Source organism: Marmota marmota, unplaced genomic scaffold (genome assembly GCF_001458135.2).
Source record: "Marmota marmota marmota unplaced genomic scaffold, marMar, whole genome shotgun sequence".
NCBI classification, from domain to species: Eukaryota; Metazoa; Chordata; class Mammalia; order Rodentia; family Sciuridae; genus Marmota; species Marmota marmota.
Window position 1 is genome coordinate 13,330,152 of NW_026000026.1, and position 15,799 is coordinate 13,345,950.

Consider the following 15,799-nt stretch of genomic DNA (forward strand, 5'->3'; position numbering starts at 1 on the left):
GCACCGCCGCCAGAGGGCGACGCGGCGCCGTGGAAGCAGTCCTCAGGCTCTGCACAGCGCGCGGGGAGCGGGCATAATGACTGAGCCTCAATCTCTCAAATTAAGCATAATGATTAAAGCTCGCAGCAAAGAGAAAATCTTCCAGCTTGCCCCTGGCACCAGCCAGATCATATCCTGAATGGCTGCAAAAGCCTGATGAATTTCTTCGGGGAAGACAATGACTGGAGAGATTTCGAGTTGTGGATAAGAAAAATGAAAACTAAAGATACCGAAATGAATCTCAACAAGGCGTGAACTAAAACCCAAACCCCTGCCAACACAAACAAACCCTCTCCACATCACGAAAAGCGCATTATACACCTCGGGAAGGGGAGTTACTTAAAACGATGCTATCACCCTTTCATAATCACGAAAACCCGGCACATTCCTACTGCCGGCACAAGATGGAATCGAATAACTCCTCCACACACGAAATGATGCACAGATATAAGCCACCTTGGGGGACATTTTTATTTAATAATCTTCTCATCCGTGTTAGACCTTTTCAGATCTCGCTGTCGCCCCATTTTCTTTAGCAGCTGAAGTACATAAAGCATGCTGTACCCTGCAGAGCCGACAGCACTCAAAATGCTCAAGAAAGCTTTGCAAAACCTGCTCCGATTAATAGGGAAATATTGAAGAGTGGGCAATTCATCTTTTATTTGGTTCAAACAAATTACCTTATAGAACAGCAGAACACTCTAATTCCAGGGTGCCTGCAGCCCCGGCTCTGTGTGAAAATGAATGTCTCCCCAGAGACTGTGGTATTTGTTACTTAGAGCTTTGGAATTCGGTTATACCTTAATAAAAACATAATCTCTTTATCCAAAAGAACATTATTACTGCTGGTTTAGAAATCAATTATAAGGTAGGAAAATTAAGACTTACTTCTTCTGATTTGCATTCTCATTGCCCTGAACAGGTTTCTACTTACTCTGCTAGTTAATGTCAAAACCTCCAATTCCTGCTGATATTGGTCACTACAAATTCTTGAAACTGATACAGATATTCTTTCCTCTTGTCTTCATGGAGAAACTATTTTTTAAAATGTATATGTAATTAAAAACATATAAACCCACAAAATAACCCCAAGTGCCCCCCTCTTATTTTGTTTCAGATTAAGGTTTGGCACTGGAAGAACCCTGCCTTTCCCTCATGCCCTAACTCCTTTCAGTTGTCATCTATGGCCCGGTGTGTGTGTGAGCTGGCATCCCAGCCAACTGACATCAGTTCGCCCAGGACGCTCCCAGTCTTTCCCCTGGTGGGCGCCTATGCTGTGTATTCCCAAAAGCCCCAGGGTCTCTTCCTTCTGCCATTTCCCACCTAAACAATCACCTCGGTGTGTGCAGCGGACAGTGCGGCTGCTGCCTTCCTGCAGTCAGCTCAGCACCAGCAAAGGGGAGTCTGAGAGCGCACCCCCTCAAGGGCAGCTCCGGGTCAGTGGATGCAACTAATTAGTTTCTCTAGGCCATTTCTAAACGCTTGTTTTTACACTCATCGTTCCTTTACAGCAAAAAAGAAAAAGGAAAAAGAAGACAAGACAAAAGCAAGACGGGAAGCAGCAATATCCTGCAGAGAAAGCCCTTCATGCCGACCTGAGGTCAGGCCTCGGCCCAGGCTCTCCCCAGCTGACTCTGGGCAAGTCAGGCCACACGAGGGGCCTGGTTTCTTCTTCTGCACCCAGTGTGCTCAGCTGTGCATCCATAACACCCTACACAGAACTGCAGCCCTGAAGGACAGGAGCTGGGGAGGAAACACGATAAGGCATTACCCATTGATAAAACAACATCCACTTTAAGATTTGGGATGGTGCATTTCAACAGAAGAAACCCAGACAACTGCACTGTGAATTTTTTTCTTTTTGTCTTTCACTGATTCCAGACATATCCAGGGCTTAACACGACTGACTGGAGAGAGGGTGCTTGTTTTTAACCCTCCTTCCTGCCTTTAGAAAATCATAAAGATGCTTAAGAACTCCTGTGCACAAGATCCTTTAAAATCCACTGAAGACAGGTACCAGGTCAGCTGCCATCAACTGATCCCCAAGAATCACAGCCAGCTCATGAACGGAGAAGGCAAGATTCTGGCGGACCTTCCACTAGGGGTACAGAGCAGACACACAGATCACAACAAGCAAATGTAATTTAATGTTCCCAACATCTTACATGGCATTTCTGGAGCAAAATGAATGCTGCCAGGTGTCAGCCACTTAAAGCTCTATTTCATCAGAGACCAGTAAACACGCCGATCGGCATCCATAGGAAATCCAGGTCAGCGAGCCTGGCCGCAGTTTCCCTTTGCTTCCTAATTAAATAACCCTCCTCTTTCTGCACCTGCCTCTGAAAAGGCTTCCTTTACCTGCATGAAGACAGTGTTTTGTACGTGTCCTTCCGGCAGTGCCAATTCTGCCTACCCAGGTCACTGCCACCCCTGGGAAGCTGTCTGCACAGTGTTTGGCTACATCTGGGCCTGCACTTGGTCAGTCATCGACACAAACTGATTTAGCAGAAGCTGAGGGATTATAGCCTGGGAAATGAGAGAAAAAAGGAAAACATTACATTTTAGGAAAGAGGGTCAAAGGGAACAGCAAACTAAGGAAAACAAGCAATTTGGAATTTAAAGGTGAAAACAACAAAGCAGAAATTTGGGGAGGAACAAGAGGCCTTCCCAAAGTCAAAGGGCTTTGGGGTAGCGCCCTGTTTTCTCCAGGGAATGGGTTTGGCTTTGGAGGAAGTTCAAGTGGTGCCCACAACTTATCTGGAATCACAAAGAACAGTCTAGGTAGCTGTCTGCTTGGCATGGTTAACCACCTTGAGGTTGGGGGCTGTCTACTCTCTCCCACAATCACCCAGCAATCGAGGGCCCACAACCAACACCTAGGTCATTACTGTCTTCCAACAGATGGGTGGTGCCCCTAAGATGCCCCCTGCATACATTCATTGCTGTGAGGGCAAAGCTCCACCATAATCTAGAACACGTGTGAGAACTTATTTGGCACCAGAAGCTAATCCATGAGAGAGAGAAACTGAACACACATAGTTCAACCAAAGAAGCTGTCGACTTTTGACCAAAAAAAAATTTGTATTAAACAGACACCAAATAGTAAGATGTCAAAATATTTCTTACATTAACTTTATTAAAATAATATTATAGATTGTTCAGAATATTTTAAACACTACTTTAAAATTTCTCTTTTTAAGTTAGAAAATGTTAGCAACACAGGTTATGAACCAAGATACATACTTAATATTGATAGAAGAAAATTATTTGGTTTCAATGTCTGTTCTTAAACTTAACTTTCAGAAAATAAAGTTTTGAGTTGCTCGTTCTTTCTTTTTCTTTTCTTTCTTTTTTTTTTAGGAACAAGCCTATAATTTAGATTTGTTCTCCTCAAGGGGATGGGTTCATGCCTCTGCTCAGTCTCCAAAGGGTCCCTGGTTCCATTTCTGGGGTTGCCAAGATCCTACAGAGTTGTTTGGGAGTATTTATCAATTTGCACCAGACCACTTCCCCTTCAAAGAAATGAAAGAAGCCAACCTAAGCCAAGAACATTCTCTGAAGTCAATGATGTCTCTCCAGAGGTTACAAACTGCTTTTGTACAGTTAGATATCATGTCGTACAGGCCAGTCATTTTAAGAGCTAGAGAAAACTGATTGCACATATTTTAATTCCAAGACTGCTTGTGGTCCTTACACAAAACAAAAGCTACTGTTAAAGTTGGTGAGTGCCAACCATGTGAGCCTGCTTGTACTAGTCTCTGAGCCCTGAAAACCTCCCCCATGTGGCTTCCAGCACCCTCCAATAACATTCACATGTTAAGGGTAGACTGCCCCAGAGGAAGGATGAGGTTTGCAAGCACCTCAGTTTTCTGGGGAATAGATACTGCAGCGCCAGTGGACCTCTCAGAGGGCAGGGGGCAGTGAACTGAGTGAAGAGGTGTGGCGATGACAGAGAATGCGCCCCGTAAACTGCTTTTAGTTTCCACGTGGACAAACACTGTGCGTGTTTGCTAATGAACCTTTACATTAGGTTAACAATTAAAATGAGCAAGAACATTCACCAGTGACATATTGGTCTCTGATCATTGATTAACATTAACTGAGATGGATCTGACCTTCTCCTTCAACCATGACGTGGATTTCTAGCTTGCACTTGAAATGTCATACTGTCTACCAGCTTAATGGATTCTGACAAATCAGCTCAACATATGATCCAGGAAAGTCGATTAATACAGGGATAGATGCTTCGTTCATTCTGAGGCATGCCACCAGAACCTTCAATGCCAAGGTTTTCACTGAAGTACACTGTTTATTTTAACAGAATACGAGATAAAAACAGGTCATCTGGTATGACAACCTAAGGCTTTTTTCTCTAAGTTAATAAATTCACATATACTCACAATGTGTGTGGCTGGAATTATTATTATCCAAAGTCCTCGGGGTCCTGTTGAGTGTAGCAGTTACCAGGAGCCAAGTTGGGTGCAAGCCAACCACCAAGGCCAGCCCCTAACAGTGCCTGAGTTCAGTGCCCTGCACCAGCGCAGCAACAGGCTAATGGCTCCTGAGCACCCCCTTCCTTGCAGAATCCTGATGCTTGAGGAGATGGGCATCTTCTACACCCTCCCCCATGCTGTACCCACAAATATATGGTGCAGCTGTGGCCAGAGAGGGGCCCTTGGGGAGAGGGCAGTGAGGTGGGTTTCTGGCATAGGATACCTTGCTCTTCTGAAGAGACAAATGGGAGACAGGCAGAACTGTCACGAGCACCTGGCAGAGTGGACAAAGATACCGAGTGGCCAGCCCTGGAGCTTCCTGTCCACGGCACTGCTGTGTCTCAGCATCTGGCGTGAGGGAGCTCTCTCCTCACTGTCCAAGCCTCTCAAGAGTCTGTTTCCTCTTCCTTCTTTTGCAACTGGCAGCTCTGGCTGGGCCCAGAAGAACCTTGAAGTTGAGCTGAAGTTCACAGCTCTGGCTCCTCACTACAAAATGAAGGCACAGGGGCACAGGGGCTTTTCCATCCACCCAAGAGCCAACCTGAAGCAATTGCTTCTTTCCCTTTCTATATCTGTCTCTAATGGAGAAGCCCAAATACTGTCACATCAAGGTCAGCATGGTCAAACCTTTCTACTTTATCTCCATGATCACTACAGTCAGGTCACAAGGTAACAGCATGAGTTTTCTGGCCCATTTTTAAAGAAAAAACAGCAACCCAGTATACCATCTCATTTCCTACTAAAGATAACTATGACCAACTCTTAAACATTTTATAATCAGGTTTTATGAATTTTGTTTTGCTTTGCTTTACTGGAGTAGGTCTATGGAGTATGAGAGGTGGTAAGTCAGTTTAATCACTAAGCCAAAATTAAAAACTGTGTGAACAGAGAAACAATTTGCACTCAGGCGCTGAAAACCATACGTCTGAAGAGCCTGCCCACCACGGCCCACGGTGAAGAGAAGGCTAACATCCCTGCTCCTTCCCTAATCACAGACCCCTCCCTGGTTTTCAGGCTCCACTCCAACCCCCAGGCACGGGAGAGCATATTTTAAAGTGGTCGCAGTGAAGTTTAGAAGGAATTAGGGCGGCTCAAGAACCCCAGTGGAAGAGGGTTAGAAAGCTTCTAGAGACTCAGGAAAAAAGACATCCCAGGCCCTCTGACCTGGCTTCAGGCCCTGGACTCCAGGAGGACTCAAGCTCTATGTTCCAAGCAGCAGGATGCCAGCACCACTGCCAGGACACCCTGGACTAAGGAGCCCTGTGCAGTGAGGGGCTGGGTGAGATGATCTTTCCCTAAAGCCTCCATCAACTTTAAATTCTAGGAATTCCATGAGTCCACCCTCCACTATTATTAAAAGATGTAAATGACTGTCAGCAGTGACACAGACATTTATATCATTAATGCCCCCTTCTCCCAAGAATCAGTTCTTGTCATCTTTGGAGGAGAGGGAAGGTACTTTCTGGTCCCCGCCCTGTTTCTGTGGAAGAGAATCAGTGTTATCAATCACCTGATTGATTGGATGTCTAGTTATCCCAAACATGACCTTAAGAATGAAATGAAACTTGCCATTTATCTTCTCTGCAGGGATATATTAATAAAAGAAAACGCAACTTTGTGATTTCTGTCACATCCTCAGTGGCTGAGGGATAGGGCAAATACTTACTGTGCTTTGTAATATCCTGGCCACAGAGAGCTCATTCCGAGATGATGAAGCTGGCAGGGGGATGTGACTGTCAGAGGCAGAGCTGGGATCTGCAGTGGACCTTCTCTTCGACCTTCTGTTGGCCTATGCTGGGGTCATCTGCAGAGTCATACTGTGTGGCTCTCAGTGCAGCTGACGACACCTGAACTCGAGCTGCAAGAAGAGAAGTGTCAAGAAGCCGAATAGCTTATGTGACCTGTGGGGCTCACTCCAGAGAAGTGGGCACCGCACATACACACCGTTCCCAAGCTGAACACATCAGAGTGACAAGTTTCTGGAGTCTCAAAGTGAGTTCTCAGTAAGATGTAATGGGCCACTTACAGTAACCACTTCAACTAAGGGCCAGCCCCACACACAGCGTCCAATTTGAACTCAAAAGCCTCGGCCAGGCAAAACCAGAGTTGGACTCCATCAGCTATCACAGAAAGAACCCAATGCTACTGCGCAGCAAGCCTGGGAGGCCTATGCCACGCAGGGTATGCTCCCATCCTCTGTGAGGCCTGCCCCTGGCACGCCCTGCACACCCGCACTCAGTGAGTTGGTGTGTGAGCAGATGAGTTACAACCTGCTCACCAAGCCCGGGCTTCCCCCGTTGTCCATAGCATGACTAGGAGAGACCTCCTAACAGTAAAGATGATATATTTGACATATTTTTCTATAAAAATAAAACTGCATGCTTCCAGTGTCCAGCCTGCCAACACACACACACACACACACACACACACACACAACTTCCTGCATCCTGTTTTCTATGAGTTAAATTTGATGGACCCCAAGATTCATTAAAATACTTAGAGCTTGCAGCTGGCTCTCCTCTGTGCCCAGGGCAAGTCCCCTCTTCTTAGTGCAGCACACCAGGCCCTTCCCAATAGCCTAAGGGACATTCCTGTTATGGTCAGTTTACAAATAAAACATGTCATTTATTCCTGTATCTTTGGGGTTACAGATGCCTTGGAGAACCAAGGAAAGCTATAAGTCCTTTCTTACAAAGAAGTTACACATGCCGTGCACACAAGATGCCACAAACAATGGTTTCAGAGAACTGAAAGAACCCTCTGGAACTCACTCCTTGACCTCCCTGGCTGGTGGATTCCCAGCTATCCCTCAGAGCTCAGGTCAAAGTACTGATGTACTCTGTAAGCAACTCTCGCAGACATTTCCTCTGTCCCCAGGAACTACACGCTTTAAGCTGGCTAAGTCTCCTCCTCAGCCAGTCCTCGCCATGTTCCACATGGGGCTGCCTGCATAAGCCCCTCAGCAGATTCCAAGAACTTCAGGTGCCCATCATAGGTGCCCAGCCTCCAGCTCAGGTTCCAGTGCTGGGGATCAGGGTGAGTCCCATGATGTGTTTTCCAAACAGACCTCTGCCTGCACCTGTTAGAAGTGACGTGTTACATGTGCTCTTTCCTTTAGAAAACTTGATTTAATACTCTCCATAAACTTAAGGACAAAGACTAATCACAGGGCTAACTGGACCTTCACATTTCCCTTCCTGAAAGCTTCACCAATCTTCACCCAGCAATAGCAGTAAGTGGTGTTTTTTTCCAATTCTCCAACTCAAGGAAGAGTGTAAATATAGCAGCACCATAGAGAAAGCAGAGTCATGATAATGGATATAGACGGCAGGGTCTGACTCTCAGATCAGATGCCAAAAGGAGCTCTAGTCAGAAAATAAAAATACCCCAAGATGAAGCTGTAGTCTTCCTAGCCACACAGAGACAGACACCTCAGAGTGCAGCCAAGGGCTGAGTTAACAAGCTCCAAAAGAAGCATCACCCTTAGCTGCCTGTAACGAGAAAGGGCATCAAACAGGGGAAAGACATCAGTGTCCATGCACTGTCCTTTTCTTCTAAAACTGCCTCAAATGATGCATATGTCTGTCTGCAGAACAAGGAGGCTCAGTCCTTGCAAGAGTCCCATGTGGAGACACCTCCAACTGTCCTGGCCAGGGAGAGACCGAGCCGATCGGTTTTCTCCACATGTGCATAGTGTATGTAAACTCAGGCACACACATGCATCAATATGCAGGCCTGAGGGGGAAGGAAGTGGCCACATGCAATGCACAACACAGAAACATCTCGTGTTCTCTTTAATGACAACAGACCACTTTTACGTTGAACATCTGGACCATTCGTCTTATGCTCCTGCAAACCAGGGAGGACTTCCTGACTCTGCTACAGCCCCCTTCCTGCGGCCAAGCCCCACTCAGAAGCTGCTTTACGTCCTGGCTTATATCAGGGACAGGAGTTTGCCAATAAAGAACACTAGAGAACACATCCTTTGAATTCCTTGGGCAGGCTGGCTGCTGATGGGAGGTCATTAATATCAGAGAGCTTTGGGAAGGCACTGGCCACGAGCAGGGTTTGGGCAATGCGGCGCTAGTCACAGCAGGGCCTTCCCCCAGGTTTTCTGTGGGGCTGGTAGAGGGGCTACTGATAGGCAGGAGACACTAGTTTCCACTGATGTCCCTTCCATGAGTGGATCTGGCACTATCTGCATAGGCCTTGTTGAATCAGTAGGTTAAACTGAAGGAAGCAAACTTGTAGTGTCATGTGACAGACTGGAAGGGACGTGGAAAAACCTGAGACCTACCTCCTCACAAGTCCAGTCATTCTCCTCTTCCTCTAACTGGTCATCCACCATTCGGGTGCCTCCCAGTGTCAGATTAAAACGTAATGAGTAGGTAAGAGGCCCAATTCACTCCCTCTGAACCACTGGGAGTGTGGCAGACATGAAGAACATCATGTGACAGCCAGGCTCAGCCTTCCTCTGCATTCCAGTGCAGAGTGTGCCTGACACTGCAGAAGCACCTCAGGGGCAAGTTGTACCCACTTACTGCTCATGAGTACTTCCACTAGGGGGCAGGCACTGGGAAAGAAAGCATGTGGAAGCTGGCAAGAGCTGGCTATTTGTTGGCCACTGAAAATCTTGATGAGGAAGATGCGGCACCTGGGCCTCACATTCAGCAAGTGTTTCATGAATTCTGATGGAGCAGGCTGGTGGGGAGGATGGCCCCATCTTCAGATGACCTGTGTCAGCTGAGGTGTAGTGTGCCCACTAGCTCATGCCTGCAGGACGCTAACAGTGGACAGACACTGGATTACCTCAAGGCGTTGGGTTGGTAGGCACCCTTACACCACAGAAAAGATGGACACTCCCAGAGACAGCATTGCAGGCCTCAGAGGTGGGCAAGAATCCCACCCTTATTTGCACAGAACACCTACATCACCAAAGCATACTTGGAAGACTTTGCATTTTTCCTGTGTAAACTATCCAAAGAACTTCATTAATCAAAAAGTAAGAGAAATTTTTCTTTATAGGTTATTTAATCACTACTCTCAATGAATATTTTATCTAAATTTAGGAGACATGGTAGCTTCATTATTTATAACCTAGTAGTCATGTTTCAAAATCATTACTGCAATTACTTTTTGCTTCTTTACATAATTAAAGCTCTAATATTCCTTCCTGCCCAGAAGGTCACTGTCACTAAACTCAAGACAAGACGGTAACTGCAGGGATTTTAGGGGAGTGCTTGAGGTGCGACTGGATCCTGGTGTTGACCCTGGCCAGGAGGCGCTACCTGAAGGGACTGGGCCAGCCAGAGGCAAGAGCAGTCCTGCCTTAGTGGAGGGGGGCTCAGTGTGCCATTCTCTGGAACATGCAGGCCAGCCCTGGAGGGGTTTGCAAAGATGGAAATGAAGGGTCCAGCCTGCCAACACACACACACACACACACACACACAACTTCCTGCATCCTGTTTTCTATGAGTTAAATTTGATGGACCCCAAGATTCATTAAAATACTTAGAGCTTGCAGCTGGCTCTCCTCTGTGCCCAGGGCAAGTCCCCTGGAAGGCAGCCTGCCACACCTGAAGCCAGAGTGCAGTACAGTGAACAGGCTCAGCCTGCGGTGGAGGCCAGGCTTGCTGACAGCTGACCGCCAGACATCTGCTCCACTGTGTCTGCCGGACTCAGCGCTATCCAGAGCATTAGACAAATCCCCAATAAACTAATTTTTAACAGAAAATAAGCAAATATTTAGCCCTATATAGTTTTTATTTTTTCTAAAATATTAATTATACAACAAATAGTGACAGATCATATAAAGTATTTAAGCAGAATGCATTAACCATGGTGTACTTACAACAGTAACAGAAAAGGGAACGACTCGGTTAGTATTTCCTTCTCGATTCTGACTTCGACAAGAGTGAGCTCATTGCAGATAATAAGGTGTGCACCACTTTCTTAATATTCACCCCCAAACTTTTGATACTTCAGGTGCCCTAATTTTGACTTCAGATGGTCTAAATCTGATTATGCCACCAACCAGGGACTACAAGGACACAATACATAGGCACAAATCCTGAGGCTGGACACAGTGAGACAGGCGGACACAGCACTGTCAGCACTCACCATCCACAGGGGTCACTGCCAAGCCTGATGAAGAGGGGAGAGCAGAGCTCTGCGGACCCAGGGCGGGGTGGGTGGGGTCATAGGAAGTGCAGGCTTGCCGTGGGCCCCACCATGTTATCTAAGCAGAGCTCAAAAAATCTGGGGATCTAACAAAGCACACACAAAAAAACGTAACTATTCAACTCTGAGTACCCTGGGGACGGGCAAAACCTGTCTTACTGCACAGTGATGGCAGATCCCAAAGTAGTAACAAGAGGGAAACAACCCTGGTCTAAAAGGAACCCCTGGAGAGAGGAGAAAGTAAGAGAAGTGGAAGAAAGAAACACATCCTTCACCTCCTGACTTCACTGTAGGACTTGGTTAAATTTAACAAGATACAAGGGAAAGCTCAAAAAAAAAAAAAAAAAGTTGGGGGGATATAACTGATATTTGTTATAAACACAGAGAAAGACTGTACAAAACTGAGGCTTAATGGCGGTCCCTAAGCAGAAACTAATGGCAATGCAAGTGATTCCTATCCACAGAAGACCAAGTGTGTCCCGTGGAATGCAATCAGGTATCACTTTGGATATTGATCTGTTTTGAATCCCTCAAAGTTTACGTCAACATTCCTTGGTCAGACTACAAACGTGTGCTACTTTGAGTTCTCCATTAAACTGGTTGTACTATCTTATTGGTTTCCATCATTAATCAATGAGTTAAAAATATAATCTTTGGGCTGGGGATGTGGCTCAAGCGGTAGCGCGCTCGCCTGGCATGCGTGCGGCCCGGGTTCAATCCTCAGCACCACATACAAAGATTTGTGTCCGCCGAAAACTAAAAAATAAATATTAAAAATTCTAAAAAAAAAAAAATATATATAATCTTTGACATATGTTCAGTTATATCTAGGTGAAGGTCATGATTACATCTTCTTTTAAAATTTATCCTTTAAAAAGGCTTTGATTTTAATATCATAATGTAAAATAATTAGCTTAAAGTGTTCCACAAAGGGGAATATGATACGATCATGGAACTATCTGCCTACAGAAAGATCAGCATTTTGGCCACTGCTGCTCCTCATTCAGATACATTAGGTGGAAAATAACACTCACTGTATTTTCAAAGCAGCAAGCCCATTAAAAAATTGTTCTTGGGTTACAACCATGGTGACATGGCTTATACTTCAAATAAAACAAAGTGAGTTTCTAAACCTAAATTTAAAAATCGATTCAAAAATCATAGTTTCTGAGGTTAAATTCCAACTACCCAGGTAGTCCACTCTGCCAAATGAAAGTGAGTGCCTTTTGAGCACCTGGCAGCTCTCCAGTTGCCAGGTGGGCACAGGGGAGACAAAGATTAACAGGATGTGGTCCCCGTCCTCAAGGTCCCTCTCCACCAAACCTGCATGAAGTGCTCTGAACAAAGGTCGACAGAGGGCTGCCCAGGGAGAAGTGAGTGGGCTCTGGCACAGTGGCCAGGTGAGTCTGGACAAGGAAAAACACCACAGAGCATACCCAAGCTGTGTTTTAACTGTGCAGAAGATCCAATCAGGCAGAGAAGACCCTTGTGGGAGAGCAGAGGCCCAGAGGGCAGAAGAGCATAAAGCCTCAGGGAGCTGAGAGTCACCCGGCTGGCTGGTGAAGTGGCTCTCTGTGCTGTTATATACCAGGATCACATGGGGATTTATAAAAAGTATAGATGTGTGGGCTCTCCTCCTTCCTCCAGCTTCTCCAGGATTCAAATGAACGTCCAGAGGTGAAGCCCACCAAGGCCAAATAGAACAGAGCAGGTGACTGCAAGTGAGGCAGAAAGTACGTCTGTGAAGGGGACTGAGGCCAGTAAGGTTCTGGGCTTTCAGCTTACACCAAAAAAAAAGTATCCATGGTTTGAAGGCCCAGAAGCAAGGTGAGAGTGAGCAGAAGAGCAGCGAAGAGGGGACAGAGAGTGACTTCCATGGGGAGAAGAAACAGGGAGTGCGGCCTGAGAAGAAGCAGCTGCCACATCTTCAGGAGAGGCGGGCTGCCTCCATCACTTCCAGACCAGCTGCCTAGTGCTCAGGAGTAAGAATTTCAGAAGTTGAGAAATCTGAAGTTGATGAAGGCAGAACTGAATTGCCATTCCAGAATAACAGACTCATAAATATAAAACTTTACAAATGATCTGGAAAGTGCACTAAGAAATGAATCAGCAATTATAATTGGCAAAACTATATGTACTGAAAATTTCTTGTGGCTTCTTGTCCAACAGCATGCAAATAACACCAAAATTTGTAGCACACACCTTAGAGAGGCAAAAGGCATCCGCATTATTCCCATCTTTTTGTCTTAACAAATTTAAAACTAACAAGCAGGAACCCTGAGAGCAATCATGGCTCCAGTCAGGGCGCTAACAAGCACTTACCACGCCTGCCGCCCACACAGCATCAGGCTAGGGCCTCTGCTGCACTGAGAACACAAGAGCTACGAGAAGATGCCAACTTCTAGGATTGTCTGGCTCCTAATTGATCTTGATACATAATGTATTTGGTTAGCAATAGGGCAAAAAGAGCCCCTTCACATTCTCTGCATGGTAAATGAGACCCGTTGTCTTGCCCACGCATCACGAGGACGGGCTAGAGGAGCAGGGCCAGCAGGCAGCAAGGTGGAAGCAGAGGCTATTGAGAGAGGGGCAATGACAGCTTCCAGGAGGAACCTGACACCAGGTGACAAGAGACCAAGTGGGAAGCTGAAATTGGGTTTGGAAGGTACAGCAAAGAGAAGAGGGTTCTGGCAGGAACTACCCCAGGAAACCTAAGACCCTGCAGGTCAGGCACAAACCTGGGCAACGGAAGCAGTGGGTGTCGAGGCCTACACCCCCAGCAGGCAGGTCCCGTCCACTCGCATGCCAGGGCTCTGTGTACTTCCTATCTGCAGCAAGAAGTGGAACACTGCCAAATATTTCCCTACACAGTTCACACTGGCTACATCTTTTCTCCAGATGTGCATCTACTGAAGGAGTAGACAGAAACTTTAGAGAAATCAATTCTGAATTTTTTGATTTTTAAAGAGTTTTGAAACTCTTAGGTTCCTACCTTCTGAACTTGAAAGTGTTTCCCATCACCACACAGTTCACAGAATCAAGGGAGGAGCAGGTGTTCAAGTATGTCTTTGCTCAGCATTGATGTCATTTTTCAGATTATCAATAAATAAAAAGAAAATCAGAATCACTTGAAACACCGAAATATCTAAATTACATGTACCAATGACAAGATAGTTTCCAAAAGCAAATATTTAAAATATTGCCAAAATAGCCAAGAATGATAAACACAGAGCATCTTCTTTTGAATTTTATCAAATTATATGATCAATAGACAGATATTTCTCCACTGTCACTCACATAAGTGTCTGTCTAAAGCTCAAGCCATCATCTTCCAGGTACACACCATGTGCCCAACACGTAAGCACACGGTGGAAGTACACAGGCTTATTCTACCTTCCTCAAAACGCCATAGCATGGGTATTATCCCACTTCTCCAGATGAAAAAACTAACACTGACAACGGCTAAGTAATGTCACTGAGAACAAACGGTGGTAATCTGGGACATACAGGCATAGCAGGTCACGGCATATAAAATGCTACATGGGCTCTGGGGAATGATGAAACACTAGAGGAAACTAAGAGAGGGACCCTTGCCATGAGAAAAATGCACTGGATAAAGTGCTATTTTTTGTGTGAGGGCACTTCTTAGGCTGCATGGCCATGTAAGGTAGTCAGGTCTCAAGCAAAAGCAACAATTTTACTGTTTTGAAGCCAGAGAGCAGAGGTTGAGCCTGCCATGGCAGCTAGAAAGTGGGTAGAATTCCTGGGAAGAAAGGAAGGCTAGAGCTAGAGACTTTTCTGTGAGCCCCACTATCTGTAATTAGATCCTAACCCCAGAATGACCTCTGACCTATGCATGCATAGGGGAGATGCTAAGGCTCAGAGAAAACATTGGTAACTTGTGGTTTAAAGAGTGAGTACTTAGAACTGCTGACTACTGTAAGGAAACACAAATATGAACTGCTGCCCAAAACAAAGTCAACACTCTTCAGAAGAAAATAATAAAATCCAGAGTTTTTACAAAGCTTCATCAATAAGATACAATAAAAAGCATACACACATAAGTATATCCCAACCCCACAAACAAACAAACCAAAACAAGCATAAGCATAAGGAGAAAGAAGGTAATGTGATTCATATCCAAGAAAAATGTCAGTCAGTAGAAGGAAACCCACAAAAAGAATTCCAGATATTGGAATCTGCAAACTTTAAACTGAATTTAAAGTGACTATTATATACATGCCCATGGACTAAAAGGAAGAGACAGTCACACTAAATGAAGATCAGGAGTCCCATCAAAGAAATAGAAACTATAAAAAAAAATCCAGTAATGATACAGAAGCTTAGTTGTACTAACCTTCCTACAGACAATAATGAGAGAATATTAACAAACATTAAAAACAGGCATTTGGAAGGAATGGATAACAACCAAAAGGCAGAAACTGGAGGGCAGCCTGCCCTTAAAGAAACTGTAATGGGAGAAATTTGTAAGCAAGGTCCAAATCTGCGTATAAAATCTGCTTCTATCTTTGGCTGTCTGCTAAACCACACACATGGGGCAGATTACAGAGGACCCAGCAGGCAGAAATCAGACAAACTGGGCAGACATTAGCCGATGCTCATCAAAGGGAGACAGTTTGGAATTAATGACCAGTCAAGGTAACTGCCTGCTAAGGCAAAACGACATTAGAGAAACAACACAATCCAGAGCAATTACCACTTATAATGTCCAGTATTCAACCAAAAACTGCTATTCAGGGGTTAACATGAGAAGGTGACCCTTAATACAAGTAGCCAATGGAAATCAACACTTAAGATGACACAGATGTTGCAATTACCAGAAAAAGGCTTTAAAGAAGGTGTTATAAATATATTCAAGGATTAAAAGAAAAACAAGTGTAAAGAAGAACAGATAGGAACTCCCTATATCACACATAGGAACTCCCAATATCACAGCACTATTGAGACTGTAAAGATTCTGGAAAACATCAAAATGGAAATTTAAAGCTGAAAAGTAAGATAACTGGAAAAAAGAAGGGGAAGAAGAAGAGGAAGAAGAAGGGGAAGAAGAAGGGGAAGGGGAAGAA

At 45.2% G+C, this 15,799-nt stretch overlaps 1 long non-coding RNA gene across 2 annotated transcripts in view; it reads right to left on the reverse strand.

Annotated features, from left to right (window-relative positions):
• The window catches only part of LOC125618979, a 68,963-nt gene that overhangs the window by 6,306 nt on the left and 46,858 nt on the right, over positions 1-15,799 (reverse strand). The window contains exons 5-6 of one of the 2 annotated variants that reach the window (XR_007350395.1): positions 6,199-6,390; positions 2,398-2,565 (exon numbers count right to left, since the gene is read on the reverse strand). This is a non-coding gene — a long non-coding RNA (uncharacterized LOC125618979). The remainder of the gene's footprint in view (positions 1-2,397; positions 2,566-6,198; positions 6,391-15,799) is intronic. The other variant, XR_007350394.1, reaches the window with a different exon arrangement.